General features: G+C 51.0%; 1 long non-coding RNA gene across 1 annotated transcript; it reads left to right on the top strand.

Annotated features, from left to right (window-relative positions):
* The first annotated feature begins 14,146 nt into the window (after positions 1-14,146).
* On the top strand, positions 14,147-14,939 carry LOC144013743 (uncharacterized). Its single transcript, XR_013282309.1, has 4 exons — positions 14,147-14,205; positions 14,313-14,398; positions 14,539-14,716; positions 14,797-14,939. It is a non-coding gene; the product is annotated as an uncharacterized LOC144013743 (long non-coding RNA).
* The last annotated feature ends 537 nt before the right edge of the window (positions 14,940-15,476 follow it).

Below are 15,476 nucleotides of genomic sequence, written 5' to 3'. Positions count from 1 at the left end.
GATGAATCAAAGTAACACACCCATGTGGCAACAGCCGTCCTTATGTCTTGGATGCTGGGCCCTCCAGGCAGCCCCAGTTGTTGCCATGCTTTCGTGAAGTATTCGCCCATTTTGACACACTCTTGCCCTTGTGTGTTGAAAAAGGCGGTCGGTGGTTTTTTGCTGAACCCGTTGAGTTGAGGCCTCAACTCCAGGTACTTCAGAAGGGAATGCATTGTTGTATGGTTCACGGTAACCATTGCTGGTCCGAATGTTTGGACGGTTTTGTGATCTAGTACCTGCATGGGAAAGTCCAAAGTAGAAGAAAATTTGATGCAGTGCCAGAGTTGTTTTTTTTTTTTTTTTTATGACAACTTGAAAACGGTGTAAGTAGCAGTTGCCTGAAAAAACAAAACAAAAAACTCCATTGTTAACACTTACCCTAATTACGTACGTGCCCCTGAATAGGGCCACGTCTAAGATGTTTTCTGGCGTGATGGCCAAAAAAACACACTTGCGGTGCCCTGACACGACCGCCATCACGCCGACCAGCAGCCCTATTAGGTATTTTAAGGTACGGGTGTCACTCGGGTCTTTTTCCAGCTCCTCCACTGCCGCCTTTGCCTCATTGGGTGCCTGTTTCAGGAACATGAGCATATTTTCTGACTTCACCAGCTTGTCTGTAGAAAAATTGGATAAATTACTCTGCGACATCAGGATTTGAAGTGAAAGAATCATCGTGACCGTTTGTGTCAAAACTAACCTTTCTTGGATCTTTTGTATTCAATGCGTTGCTTCGTAATGGCTCTCCCCAGCCCCTTCTTCCAACTCGCCAGTTTTGCCAAGATATAATTTATATGAGCCTTGGTTGCCCTGACCTTCGGCAAGTTGGATATGGCCACAAAGTTGAGGAAAGCCTCAACATCGAAGATTACGTGTTTTGGGCTGGTGGGCTTGAGTGTTTTTTGAAGTTGTTCAAGAAAACTGAAGAGGAAACGATGGAAATGATGAGCAGTGTCAATGCAGAGACGAATGCAATGACTTGGATTTGTAGACAACAAAGCAGAGAGACATACCTTTGAAGTCTGTGTGTGTCGTGCAGGAACAAGAGGCCTTTGTTGATATCGGACCCAGCTTCCACCCCGGACATGTGTAGAATGAATTTTTTGGCATATGACCGCCGCTGGTTGAGATTTTTTATGGATTGTGGGGTCTGGTTTGGCCCGGAGATGTGATTTTTAAATCCGGTGAGTAGGGTGTCTAAAGAGAAGAAAAAAAAAAAAAAATGACAGGTGTTATCTTCACAGGAGAGCAGCAACTTTGTCTAGTCAACAGCAGTAATACTCACCTAAATTTGGGGTGGACCTGGGTGGGGTGGTGTATGGCTGGATTCTCCAAAGGGAGCTGGAGGTAGAAGTGGAATGAGCAACGTCACAAGACAGAGCTGGAGAGTCGGGCGTATCGGTGGGAGTGGCAGGTGCAGCGGGAGGGGCAGGTGCAGCGGCGGGCGTACCAGGGGCAGTGGCAGCGGAGGGGCCGGCAGTAGCAGCGGCAGCGGAGGGGCCGGCAGTGGCAGCGGAGGGGCCGGCAGTGGCAGCGGCAGCGGAGGGGCCGGCAGTGGCAGCGGCAGCGGAGGGGCCGGCAGTGGATGCGGCAGCGGAGGGAGAAGCAGGGGCAGCGGAGGGAGCGGCAGGCACAGTGGCACTAGAGGCCGCTGCGGAGGCAGTCGAGGCAGCTGCAGCAGGAGCGGCAGCAGTGGCAGCGGGGGTTGAGGTTCTTTCATGTTGCCTTATCAGAGTTTTTGCCAAATGTTGCAGGCTCTCAACATCCTTGAAAAGTCTTTTTAGTTTGTGTTTTATTTGTCTAAACCATTGACCATTTGGGTCAATGAGTCCTTAAAGTCACCCCCTGCTGTGTCAGCCGTCATCCTGTCAGGTGACGGAAGGAATAAGTTCCTCCCCGGTGTGAGTGGTACCTGGGGTGGTGTGCATGCTCCGTGGGGTGGTGTGCTGACATCTGTGTGTGGGGGACTTTGCTCCTGTTGTGCTGCTCTGTCTAATCCTTTTATTTGCCGCTTAATGGCAGCTTTTTTGGCTTTTGCCATGAGTTTGCTGAACCTCTTTCCCTGTAGAATAATAATGAAAGATTGAAGGAAATATGAAGTAAAATTACAGTGTGTGTTTTGCAAAGTTGCTGTGTAAAGTGTACATACTGATGGAAGTCCATGAAACGAAAGAAGGTGCTTATCCAGGCGTGCAAATTCTTTGGAATCGCACTGTTCTTCGAAATAAAGAGACGCCTTTGTTTGTCATCCGTCAGGCCATGCACACCCTTAATGTGGCGGGACAGTGAGGCATAGAATCCATCGCATAAAGGACAGGGTTTCTAGCGTGATGAAGACATATGAATGTTAAAAATAGTACTGGTTAGGGTTAGGTTAGGTTAGGTTAGGGTTACAGGGGTTTTTACCATGATGGCCCCGGGGCCATCCTCAAATAACTTGAGAACGGTAGGTCGTAGAGAGATGGGACCAAGACCGATGTGTTCAGCGCGGTCTAATTAGATGGGATAGGTGTCTTTTCCAAGTTTGTGTAACTTGCGGTTCAAAAGTTATGGGACAGCAATGTCTGAACCACCATCGAAATCATTGGTGTTGGACAGGTGCAATGGAAATTAATATTAAGTGCGAAGGGCAAAAATGCTCCCCCAGAGTCATGACAGATGCACGATTCGTGATTAACTGGACTGGACTCTTTGGTCTAGCCTCAATGGTCCAAAGGCCTTGGAAGACTGGCTCCTGTCACGGAGGGGGTGTGATGGACGGACCCAGAGGCGGAATGAACGGGCAGGGAAAAGTGGAATGACAGCAACTAGCATGACTTTATTGACTGTGGTGGGGAAGGACTGGACGAGACTGAAGTGGAGAAGACTGGGCTGGACGTGTACCCAGATCATGGCGAGGACTTGGCGTTGCGTGATGCAGAGACTTGGCGTGAGGCAGAGACTTGGCGTGATGCGGAAGACTTGGCGTGATGCGGAAGACTTGGCGTGATGCGGAAGACTTGGCGTGATGCGGAAGACTTGGCGTGATGCGGAAGACTTGGCGTGATGCGGAAGACTTGGCGTGACGCGGAAGACTTGGCGTGACGCGGAAGACTTGGCGTGACGCGGAAGACTTGGCGTGACGCGGAAGACTTGGCGTGACGCGGAAGACTTGGCGTGACGCGGAAGACTTGGCGTGACGTGGAAGACTTGGAAGACTTTGATGACTTGGCGTGGCTGACTGACGACTTGGCGTGGCTGACGTTGAAGACTTGGCGTGGTTGACGTTGAAGACTTGGCGTGGCTGACGTTGAAGACTTGGCGTGGCTGACGTTGAAGACTTGGCGTGGCTGACGTTGAAGACTTGGCGTGGCTGACGTTGAAGACTTGGCGTGGCTGACGTTGAAGGCTTGGCGTGGCTGACGTTGAAGGCTTGGCGTGGCTGACTTTGAAGACTTAGTAGACTTGGCGTGGAAGACCTTGACGACTTGGCGTGGAAGACTTTGTAGACTTGGCGTGGAAGACTTTGTAGACTTGGCGTGGAAGACTTTGTAGACTTGGCGTGGAAGACCTTGTAGACTTGGCGTGGAAGACCTTGACGACTTGGCGTGGAAGACTTTGTAGACTTGGCGTGGAAGACTTTGTAGACTTGGCGTGGAAGACCTTGTAGACTTGGCGTGGAAGACTTTGTAGACTTGGCGTGGAAGACTTTGTAGACTTGGCGTGGAAGACTTTGTAGACTTGGCGTGGAAGACTTTGTAGACTTGGCGTGGAAGACTTTGTAGACTTGGCGTGGAAGACTTTGTAGACTTGGCGTGGAAGACTTTGTAGACTTGGCGTGGAAGACTTTGTAGACTTGGCGTGGAAGACTTTGTAGACTTGGCGTGGAAGACTTTGTAGACTCGGCGTGGAAGACTTAGTAGACTTTGGCGATAAAGACTGGGTAGACTTGGCCCTAAAGACACCACTGTGACTAAACATGTAGACAAGCACCCTGCAGACATTCCAGCAGCAAACATTCAGCAAACAATGCTCCCACACCCGCGTGAGACAAACACCACTCCCTTATACCAACACTAATGACAATAACCGGACACACCTGGGAGACACAGCAGGGAGGGGGAACCAATCAGCACTACACATCAGGAAGGGAAGACACAAGCAGGTGGACAAGGTTAACATAACGAGACTGGGGAAGAAGACCGGAACACCAACAACCAACACTCACCAAAATAAAACAAAAACCCAAACAAACTGAAACGTGACAGTACCCCCCCACCAAGGGACGGCTCCCAGACGTCCCTAAAACAAAAACAAGCCAAAACGGGGAGGGCGGGGACGGGAAGGGAGCTAAACCCTGCCCCTAATCAGGGTACGAATATGAATTAATTAAGGGCCGAAAAACTGCCTTACAAAATTCCATAAATTCTGGATCGGGGGGCGGCCCAGGAGGCGGCATTATTGCGGGCTCATGGGGCGAAAACAGGGGTGGCGCCGCCAAGGGCCGGTTCCCGCGGTGGGCCCTTCTCTTGCGCCGCCTGGCGCTGGGTCCCGGGTCGGCCGCCATTACCGCGCTGTCCAGGGCGGATTCCAAGACCGGAGACTTTGGCAGGGGCGGAGGTGAGGAAGCTGGGGACTCTGGCTGGGGAAGAGACGAGGAAACTGGGGACTTTGGCTGGGGCAGAGACGAGGAATCTGGGGACTCTGGCTGGGGCAGAGACGAGGAAACTGGGGACTTTGGCTGGGGCAGAGACGAGGAAACTGGGGATTTGACCTGGGGCAGAGACGAGGAAACTTGAGACTTTGGCTGGGGCTGTGACGAGAAAACTTGAGACTTGACTTGGGGCAGAGATGAGGAAGCGGGAGAAGGCGGCAACTCTGCCGTGACGAGGGGACCTGAGACGCCAGGGGCTTAGGCTGCACAGGCGCTGCGGCCCGGGGCTGCGGAGGCAGCGGCGCAGGCGTTGCGGTCAAGGGCTGCGGCGGCAGCGGCGCAGGCGAAGCGGCCAGGGACTGCGGCGGCAACGGCGCAGGCGAAGCGGCCAGGGACTGCGACGGCAGCGGCGCAGGCGAAGCGGCCAGGGGCTGCGGCGGCAGCGGCGCAGGCGAAGCGGCCAGGGGCTGCGGCGGCAGCGGCGCAGGCGAAGCGGCCAGGGGCTGCGGCGGCAGCGGCGCAGGCGAAGCGGCCAGGGGCTGCGGAGGCAGCGGCACAGGCGTTGCGGCCATGGGCTGCGGCGGCAGCGGCACAGGCGTTGCATCCGGGACCGGCAGCGACGAAGTGGCCAGGGGCTGAAGCGGCAGCAGCGGCACAGGCAAAGAGGCCAGGGGCTGAAGCGGCACAGGCGTGGCATTCTTGGGCTGCCGAGGTGCCAGGACGAGGGCCTGGAGCCGGCGGGGCGCCGGAACGGGGTCCTGAGGCCGGCAGGGCGCCGGAACGGGGTCCTGAGGCCGGCGCGGAGCCGGAACGGGGTCCTGAGGCCGGCGCGGAGCCGGAACGGGGTCCTGAGGCCGGCGCGGAGCCGGAACGGGGTCCTGAGGCCGGCGCGGAGCCGGAACGGGGTCCTGAGGCCGGCGCGGAGCCGGAACGGGGTCCTGAGGCCGGCGCGGAGCCGGAACGGGGTCCTGAGGCCGGCGCGGAGCCGGAACGGGGTCCTGAGGCCGGCGCGGAGCCGGAACGGGGTCCTGAGGCCGGCGCGGAGCCGGAACGGGGTCCTGAGGCCGGCGCGGAGCCGGAACGGGGTCCTGAGTCCGGCGGGGAGCCGGAACGAGGTCCTGAGTCCGGCGGGGAGCCGGAACGAGGTCCTGAGTCCGGCGGGGAGCCGGAACGAGGTCCTGAGTCCGGCGCGGAGCCGGAACGGGGACGAGAGGCCGGCGCGGAGCCGGAACGGGGGACGAGAGGCCGGCGCGGAACGGGGTCCTGAGGCCAACGGGGACTTGGAACCTCCGCTGGGTCCGGGTTGGTGGGAGCATTCTGTCACGGAGGGGGTGTGATGGACGGACCCAGAGGCGGAATGAACGGGCAGGGAAAAGTGGAATGACAGCAACTAGCATGACTTTATTGACTGTGGTGGGGAAGGACTGGACGAGACTGAAGTGGAGAAGACTGGGCTGGACGTGTACCCAGATCATGGCGAGGACTTGGCGTTGCGTGATGCAGAGACTTGGCGTGAGGCAGAGACTTGGCGTGAGGCAGAAGACTTGGCGTGATGCAGAAGACTTGGCGTGATGCGGAAGACTTGGCGTGATGCGGAAGACTTGGCGTGATGCGGAAGACTTGGCGTGATGCGGAAGACTTGACGTGATGCGGAAGACTTGGCGTGATGCGGAAGACTTGGCGTGATGCGGAAGACTTGGCGTGATGCGGAAGACTTGGCGTGACGCGGAAGACTTGGCGTGACGCGGAAGACTTGGCGTGACGCGGAAGACTTGGCGTGACGTGGAAGACTTGGAAGACTTTGATGACTTGGCGTGGCTGACTGACGACTTGGCGTGGCTGACGTTGAAGACTTGGCGTGGTTGACGTTGAAGACTTGGCGTGGCTGACGTTGAAGACTTGGCGTGGTTGACGTTGAAGACTTAGTAGACTTGGCGTGGAAGACCTTGACGACTTGGCGTGGAAGACTTTGTAGACTTGGCGTGGAAGACTTTGTAGACTTGGCGTGGAAGACTTTGTAGACTTGGCGTGGAAGACTTTGTAGACTTGGCGTGGAAGACCTTGTAGACTTGGCGTGGAAGACTTTGTAGACTTGGCGTGGAAGACTTTGTAGACTTGGCGTGGAAGACTTTGTAGACTTGGCGTGGAAGACTTTGTAGACTTGGCGTGGAAGACTTTGTAGACTTGGCGTGGAAGACTTTGTAGACTTGGCGTGGAAGACTTTGTAGACTTGGCGTGGAAGACTTTGTAGACTTGGCGTGGAAGACTTTGTAGACTTGGCGTGGAAGACTTTGTAGACTCGGCGTGGAAGACTTTGTAGACTCGGCGTGGAAGACTTAGTAGACTCGGCGTGGAAGACTTAGTAGACTTGGCGTGGAAGACTTGGTAGACTTTGGCGATAAAGACTGGGTAGACTTGGCCCTAAAGACACCACTGTGACTAAACATGTAGACAAGCACCCTGCAGACATTCCAGCAGCAAACATTCAGCAAACAATGCTCCCACACCCGCGTGAGACAAACACCACTCCCTTATACCAACACTAATGACAATAACCGGACACACCTGGGAGACACAGCAGGGAGGGGGACCCAATCAGCACTACACATCAGGAAGGGAAGACACAAGCAGGTGGACAAGGTTAACATAACGAGACTGGGGAAGAAGACCGGAACACCAACAACCAACACTCACCAAAATAAAACAAAAACCCAAACAAACTGAAACGTGACAGCTCCACGCTGGGTAAAGGCAGTCTACCAAGTCCCTTGGACCACAGAGGCATGTAAGCCCCCACGCCACGTCAAGGCAGAGTCCATGTGGGGGGTATTTTGTTTTTTTGGTTTGTTTTGATGGTTTTGTAATTTTGTTTTTGATGGTTTTGTGTTTTTTTTTGTTTTTGAGGATTTTGTATTTTTTTTGTTTTTTTTGGGTTAATCGCTCCTTTTCTCATTGATTTTTGTTTTCCTATTCCTAATACCACTACACTACTCACAATTATATTCTCATTGATTTTTGTTTTCCTATTCCTAATACCACTACACTACTAACAATTATATTCTCATTGATTTTTGTTTTCCTATTCTCAATACCACTACACTACTAACAATTATATTCTCATTGATTTTTGTTTTCCTATTCCTAATACCACTACACTACTAACAATTATAAAATGGCCTCAACAATTAAACGAACAAAAAAAAACTACAACAATTCAAACAATTCTCAAACAATTGAAAGTATTTTAACGTAAAAACTATTGAGTATTTTACTTTTTTTGTGTGTTTTTAGTAAGTGTTTTGTAACATTGTTTAATGTAAGCCCTGGAACTTTTAACAGTGCACCGGAAACATGTAAACTGCACTATGTGGAATCATTCATTAAACTTTCTTTTTTTCTTCATTAGGGCCAATCGTTTCTTCTTGAAACCTGCCATGTTTCTCGCTGGGATCCTCAGCTCTTTGCATTCGTCCATGTAAATTTGGTAGGCCTCCATCAGCTTGATATTTGAGTCGAGGTTCACCAAAGAAATTTCAGCATCCGTCCAGTATCTGCTGGTGTTAAATGGGAGATAAAAAGCCTTTGTCTCGGCTTGCGGCCTCATGTCATCTTGGTCTTCAGTGGCCTGAACGTCTTCGAGTGGCTGCTCAATGACATGGGGCTCATTTTGGACATTCACATGGCTGAGAGCAGGATTTAGCTGGAGACGGTATGGAATGTCAGGATGCAGTTTCCATATCATGACATTACGTACCTTCTCCAGCGTGAACTTGCCCAGGATGGCAAGCTTTTGAAGGCGGTGTTGATCCATGCCCCCCAGCGAAACAGCCTGCAGCAGATCCTTCAGTTTGTCAAACTCTATGAATGTGCCATTCATGATCATGGCCACGCATGACACGAATGTCAGTGTTTTTAAGAGGATTTCTCCTTTGAGAAGTGGTGGAATCCTGTCCAGCACGACTGGCATCCATGGCATGCCATGGTCTTTGTATGCCTCCAGGTTCTTGGAAAAAGATAGACCTCGTCTATCAAACTCCATCAGAACCTGTAGGGTACGGGTGGCCACGGCTGAAAGGCGGGATGGCTGTTGGTCCATTGGGTGCACATGGACCCAATCGCTGCTTCAAGTCCCTGAATTTCATATTTGGAAAGTACCTGAAACCCTCCCCAAGGAAGCCTGCCAAAAGACAGGCCTCGACATTGTGACCTGCGTCCAGCACCAACTTCACGGCACGTGCAAATGTGTGGGTTAGGGTTAGGGTTAGGGTTAGGGTTAGGTTACAGGGGTTTTACCATGATGGCCCCGGGGCCATCCTCAAATAACTTGAGAACGATAGGTCGTAGAGAGATGGGACCAAGACCGTTGTGTTCAGCGTGGTCTAATTAGGTGGGATAGGTGTCTTTTCCAAGTTTGTGCCATTCCCAAGGTGCAGTTGCGGCATTTCACCACAAGGGGGCGATGTTGCTCCATTGACTTTTGATTGATTTTTTTTGTTTTCCATCCACTTCATCCATTTTTGGGATTGTGTTTGTGTTTTGGTTGGGTTTAGGATTTAGGCTGTTTTAGGGTTCCTTAGGTTTTAGGGTTCCTTAGGTTACAGGGGTTTTACCATGATGGCCCCGGGGCCATCCTCAAATAACTTGAGAACGATAGGTCGTAGAGAGATGGGACCAAGACCGTTGTGTTCAGCGTGGTCTAATTAGGTGGAATAGGTGTCTTTTCCAAGTTTGTGCCATTCCCAAGGTGCAGTTGCGGCATTTCACCACAAGGGGGCGATGTTGCTCCATTGACTTTGATTGATTTTTTTTGTTTTCCATCCACTTCATCCATTTTTGGGATTGTGTTTGTGTTTTGGTTGGGTTTAGGATTTAGGCTGTTTTAGGGTTCCTTAGGTTTTAGGGTTCCTTAGGTTACAGGGGTTTTACCATGATGGCCCCGGGGCCATCCTCAAATAACTTGAGAACGATAGGTCGTAGAGAGATGGGACCAAGACCGTTGTGTTCAGCGCGGTCTAATTAGGTGGGATAGGTGTCTTTTCCAAGTTAGGGTTAGGGTTAGGCGCCGGGCTGACCCCGACGCCCCGAAGTCGGAAATGACGTCGGTTTCGCGGAAGCCTTATGAATGGCGGTCTATGGGAAGCTGGAATTCGACTTGGAAGTTAGCCACTGTGCTAACGCGCGCTCCATTGACTTTGAATGGCGGGGGCATAACTCCCGCGCGCCAGTTGGAACCGGGTTTGGAACGAGGTCGCGATTCCGGGTTCCGATGAAAATGTCGGCTAATCGAAACGGGAAAAATCGCCGCGGATAGTGCGAAATTCGTAGGTGCCGGCGACGCGTTTCGTTTGAAAAGGTTTTTTGTTTAAGTATTTTTTAAGGGCCGTTTTAAAAACGCGGGTGCGGTTCGGGCGAGCGGACACCAGGTGTCGCGTGTGAGCCCGGTCGAATTCCAGGAATCGCGCACGGGTCGTATTCCGTGAACCGCGCCGGTCGGAGTCCGGGAATTGTACTTGTCGTGTTCCGTGAACCGTGCGCGTCGGTTTTCGGGAACGGCGGGGTCGTATTCCGTGAATCGTACGCGTCGCATTCCGGGAACTGTACGGGTCGTAATTCCGTGAATTGTACCGGTCGGGGTCCGGGAATTGTACTGGTCGAATACCGGGAATTGCGCTGGTCGTGTTCCGTGAACTGTACGCGTCGGATTCCAGGAATTGTACGCGTCGGATTCCAGGAACTGTACGGGTCGGATTCCAGGAACTGTACGCGTCGGATTCCAGGAACTGTACGGGTCGGATTCCATGAACTGTATGTGTCGGATTCCAGGAATTGTACTGGTCGTATTCCATGAACTGTACATGTCGGATTCCAGGAATTGTACTGGTCGGGGTCCGGGAATCGTACTGGTTGAATACCAGGAATTGTACTGGTCGGATTCCAGGAACTGTACGGGTCGTATTCCATGAATTGTACTGGTCGGGGTCCGGGAATTGTACTGGTTGAATACCAGGAATTGTACTGGTTGAATACCAGGAATTGTACTGGTCGTGTTCCGTGAACTGTACTGGTCGTATTCCATGAACTGTACGCGTCGGATTCCAGGAACTGTACGCATCGGATTCCAGGAACTGTACGGGTCGGATTCCATGAATCGTACGTGTCGGAGCCCGGGAATTGTACTGGTCGTATTCCATGAACTGTACGTGTCGGATTCCAGGAATTGTACTGGTCGGGGTCCGGGAATCGTACTGGTTGAATACCAGGAATTGTACTGGTCGTGTTCCATGAACTGTACGCGTCGGATTCCAGGAACTGTACGGGTCGTATTCCAGGAACTCTACGGGTCGGATTCCATGAATCGTACGTGTCGGAGCCCGGGAATTGTACTGGTCGTATTCCATGAACTGTACGTGTCGGATTCCAGGAATTGTACTGGTCGGGGTCCGGGAATCGTACTGGTTGAATACCAGGAATTGTACTGGTCGTGTTCCATGAACTGTACGCGTCGGATTCCAGGAACTGTACGCGTCGGATTCCAGGAACTGTACGCGTCGGATTCCAGGAACTGTACGCGTCGGATTCCAGGAACTGTACGTGTCGGATTCCAGGAATTCTACTGGTCGGGGTTGAATACCAGGAATTGTACTGGTCGTGTTCCATGAACTGTACGGGTCGGATTCCATGAATCGTACGGGTCGTGTTCCATGAATTGTACTGTGTTGAAATTGTGGAATTATATGTAGGCAACCTGGAAATTGACGTGACCGTCTATTGGTCAACAGCTGATTGCAGTGATTGGTTTTTGGTCAGATATGGCCCTTCCCACTAGTAATTTTTGAGCCAATAGACGTTTGGTTTGCCCATGGTGAAATTGTGGAATTATATGTAGGCAACCTGGAAATTGACGGGTTGTGTTCCATGAATTGTACTGCGTTGAAATTGTGGAATTATATGTAGGCAACCTGGAAATTGACGTGACCATCTATTGGTCAACAGCTGATTGCAGTGATTGTTTTTTGGTCAGATATGGCCCTTCCCACTGGTAATTTTTGAGCCAATAGACGTTTGGTTTGCCCATGGTGAAATTGTGGAATTATATGTATAAAACCTGGAAATTGACTTGGATGGGTTTTTTTTTTTTTATGGCGGGCGTTACCGTTACACCCCCTTCGCAGTGATTGGTCAATGGCCAGTTGCAAGGCTGGGCTGAGTCTATAAAAGCAGTCGCTGTCAGTGCCGCCTTCAGAAGTCAAGCGAGCAAGCGCAAAAAAGGATGGGTCAATATCTGGAAAGTCCTCCTCCTGATTATGACCAGCAAGGTATGATATTTTCTTTGCATGTGCACTTGCAAAAAAAAAAATCATGGGGTCTCTTGACAGATGAGACACCTCCACGATGGATCCCGAGCATTGTGCTCACTACACTGGAGCCCCAAATGAACATGGCAATGGAAACAAGTCAAGGGTAAGTTGGCGATGTCTACATCCAGGATGGCAACCTAAATTCCTTAAAGATGACATGTAATTCCTTAAAGATGACATGCAATTCCTTAAAAATGACACGCAATTCCTTAAAAATGACACGCAATTCCTTAAAGATGACGTGTAAAATTCCTTAAAGATGACGTGCAGTTCCTTAAAAATGGCGCGCAATTCCTTAAAAATGGCGCGCAATTCCTTAAAGGTGACATGTAATTCCTTAAAGATGACATGTAATTCCCGGAAAGATGCGTTCATATTTGTAAACACTACTCAGTGAATTGCGTTTAGTGTTTTTTTATTTTTTTTTTCTATCTAGATTCACTTGGCCATGTTATGAGAGCGGATGGGCGTTTACAGAGCAAATGTGCCTCATCTCCATATCTATTATATGCATCTTATACTTTTCCACTACAAAATCGTAAAATAAAGTCTGTTTGTTGAAGAAAGCTTTTCTGAGTCACGCAGTTTTTGCTTTCACCACAAGGTGTCGCTTGACTGGCTAATTCTTAGCGTTTTTGTGTGGGGAGGAGGTGCCTTTGGCCAATCGGAAGGTGATTGGCTGCAGTACCGTGACATCACCAACACCAGACTATTTAAGCCTGCGTTTGTCCAACCCCCATTCATTCGCATCGAAGTGTGAGGGCAAGCACAAGAAAGCGCCGCTGCAGGTTCCAAGGATGAGTGAGGTGAGTTCCTGGAAATGTGCGTCGCCTTTGGGGAAAAGAGTCCGGTTTCAGGAATTCAAATCTCAAGCGAGTTCCCGCTCCAAGAATTCATCCACAACCAAGGTACAGTTCTAGAAATCTACCGATAGCCGATAGCTTTTCCCTGGCCTCCGAGGCGGGCCCCTTGCGTGTTTGAGGCCCCGCGAAGCGTCGCGTCGCGTGGTCGTTGCTTCGTTGCCCCGTCCGCGCCCGGTTCCTGGAATTGGACCCCGAACCAAAGTCCAGTTCCTGGAATTGGACCCCCAACCAAAGTCCAGTTCCTGGAATTGGACCCCCAACCAAAGTCCAGTTCCTGGAATTGAACCCCCAACTAAAGTCCAGTTCCTGGAATTGGACCCCCAACCAAAGTCCAGTTCCTGGAATTGGACCCCCAACCAAAGTCCAGTTCCCGGAACTGTGCGGAGCGGGACCCAAGCGTAGCTAGCCCCCGCGAGGCCCCGCGCAGCGGGGCCGAGGACACCGGCCTCGCCTATGCCCGGTTCCTGGAATTGGACCCCCAAACCCAGTCCAGTTCCTGGAATTTGACCCCAAACCAAGGTCCAGTTCCAGGAATTCTACGGAGCACTCACTCCAGCCCCCAGTAAGTTCTGTGTCGCTATTGTGGAAGACATGACCCACACCCATGTATTATACATTGTTTTTTGTTGTTGTATAGGTGAACGTGAATTGCAATGAGGAGGAGCTCCCGGAAGAACCTTTCGAGCCTTTGACACAGGAGGTTTCTGTGCCATTAACACAGGCCTCCCCGCTGAGAACTACCAAAGATGTGAACAGGTCTGAGCAGAATGTGGGGGCTGGATGGCAACTTTCAAGGGAGCCCGGGGATCTCGTCTCTACTCCACAGTCCGAGGAAAAAAAGGTACACATTGGAGTAATTAAGGTGATATCCAGGAAGTCCCATGTCACTATTGTGGAAGTTTCCCCCCCCACCCCATTGCCATGGCTTCCAAATTGGATTTTGTCATTGTATAGATGTACATGACTGAAGACGAAGATGAGATGGACGTCATGGAACAAATTGTCTTTCCCTTAACACAAGAAGTCTCCCTGCCCTTAACACAGAAGGTCTCCTCCCTGCACCGGGTGAGTAGAATTCCTGGAAGTGGTTCAATCAAATGCAACACTGGCTCATGCCACCAAAATATGACTGTTTCCTTTCTGGTGACAGACAGGCTCACCTGGGGAAAAGAAGCAGCAAAGGAAGAGTGAAGACAGCAGCAAAAAGGTGAAAACATCTGACAAAACAGTGGGAGATGGGCGGCAAGTTTCAAGGGAGGCTTCTCCCCAGTTGATGGAATTGGAGAATGTACGCCCGAGGGAAGCTGAGGTGAAATCCAGGAAGTCCCATGTCTCCTGTTGTTAAACTTGTTAAACTAACCCTAACCCTAACCCTAACCCATAGCTTTGTCTTCTATTTTGCTTTTTGTACTATAGTCTGACTTCAGTGACTGGGAAGATGCGGAACAGATAATGGAACATGCCTTGTTGGTAGAAAAACATGTCCAGCGCCCTTGAAATTTGTGAGTATAATTCCTGGAAGTAATTCTGTCATTGTAATACACCGACATGAAATATTTCTTAACCCCCGGGGGGGGGTTAGGGTTAGGGTTAACCCTAACCTTAACCCTAACCCGCAAAATATAACATACTGTGTCCTTAGGATTGTGATACCACTCACACTCTCAAGTCCCGCAAGAAGAAGAAGATGAAGGAGAAGATCAAGTTAAAGAAAAAGGACAAATTCCATCCAAAAAGGGAACGAAACACAGCAAAAGAGATCTCCCAAACCAAATTCAGAGCCAACAACACTTCCAGAAAAAATCAGTCATCATAATTCTGTAAGTAGACTTGGGCTGCGGAGGGGGACTCTAATGTGGAAATCCTAAAATTAAACCTTTGTCATTTTTATGTCTTTCAGGGTCAACGAAGAAAACTCGCACTCACACCACAATTTTATTCCATGGCCAAAACTCTCTTCGAAAGAGAGATCCAGGAAAAGTTGGTCCTGAAAAAAAGGATACGGGAGATCGTGGCTGAACAACCAGCATTTCGACAGCTATGCCGTGAGCTGGAACTATGTATTGAGAACATTTGAAACCAAGTCCGAATTAGGATCAAAAGATGTGAAAATTAAAGTCAATTTGGAATGTTGGAGTTCTGGTGGGTCTTCTTCCAGGTTTTTTACATTGTATGTTTTAAGACAATGCTGCATGCCTCTCACAATGTGTCAGGGTCGGTGGTTCCATTTTCCGCTTAAGTCCATTTCGAGGAATCCAAACCCAACCAAGGTCGAGTTCCAGGATTCTTACCGATCGGCGAAGCGGGCCCCAAACACGTCGAGAACACCGGCATGGTGAGTCCCGGGCTGGGTGGTTCCATTCCCGGCCTGAGTCCATTTTCAGGAATTGAGCCCCAACCAGTTCCAGGTCCAGTTCCAGGAATCCAACCCCAACCAACCAAGATCCAGTTCCAGGATTCCGACCGATGGGCTAAACCTGAGAGCACCGGCCTGGTGGGTGGTTCCGATTCCGTCCCCCGCTTAAGTCCATTTCCAGGAATCCAACCCCCATCCAAGGGTTAGGGTTAGGGTTAGGGTTA

Source organism: Festucalex cinctus, chromosome 2 (genome assembly GCF_051991245.1).
Source record: "Festucalex cinctus isolate MCC-2025b chromosome 2, RoL_Fcin_1.0, whole genome shotgun sequence".
In the NCBI taxonomy this organism is placed as follows: Eukaryota; Metazoa; Chordata; class Actinopteri; order Syngnathiformes; family Syngnathidae; genus Festucalex; species Festucalex cinctus.
This window is presented reverse-complemented; position numbering and strand designations above follow the sequence as displayed.